The following is a 916-nucleotide window of genomic DNA, read 5'->3' on the forward strand; positions in this document are numbered from 1 at the left end:
GGCTTTAAAAACACCCTTTCAAATCTATATCAGAAAGCAAACAAATGAATATAAAGAAGAGAAGGGTTGTTTTTAGATAGTGGAGGACAATCAATGACATATGAAAGGAAATAAAAAAGGTAAGAAAAGCACAAACCCATTTGAGAAAGTTRGCATCTTTCCACAGTGAGAAACAAGAGAGACAAGGAGAAGCAAGAAATAAAGGGTTATGAACAGGGGTTGTGGATGGCATGTGAAAAAGTAACAGAGAGGCAGCTTTTAGTGACAGACACAGGGTCTGATGAGAAATCAAATCTTGAAGATGAAGAAGAAGAAGAAGAAGGGGGGTTAATGGGGTGGGTGGAAGGAGGGTTTTCAAGAAATCTTGAAATGTTATTGCTTGAAAAGGGAATTGCTCGGATGAGTTGATGGTTGGTTTCCCACTACTTTGGTTTCTCTCTCTTTTGTTTTTTAGATCCTGGGAGAATGTTCAGATGTTGTTGCCGTTTTTCTTTAACTTTGGGTAATGGATGATATACACCTACATAGATGTTAAGAAATCTATGCACTGAAAATGTATAATGGAGTGATGTGATGTGATGTGATGTTAGAGTCAGATGAATTTATATATTGAAAATATAAAAAATAATATCAATAATATATATATATATATATATGTATATATATATATAGAGGAGTGATCAAATAAAAACCGTCCTCATTTGTGTAAACCGTGAAACAAACTTCATCCGTCGATTTCATTGTTTAATCTTATGAAATTTTTTCATGAAATTGTTTAATCTTGTGAAATTGTTTCATATAATACTTTTTTTTGATCAAGTTGTTTCATATATGGTTGTGAAATTGTTTCATATAATACTTAATGAAACTGTTTCATGTATTTCTCTAAAATTAATGAAACTGTTTCATGTATTTC

The sequence above is a fragment of the Cynara cardunculus genome, assembly GCF_001531365.2.
Source record: "Cynara cardunculus var. scolymus isolate 2C chromosome LG 12, CcrdV1, whole genome shotgun sequence".
In the NCBI taxonomy this organism is placed as follows: Eukaryota; Viridiplantae; Streptophyta; class Magnoliopsida; order Asterales; family Asteraceae; genus Cynara; species Cynara cardunculus.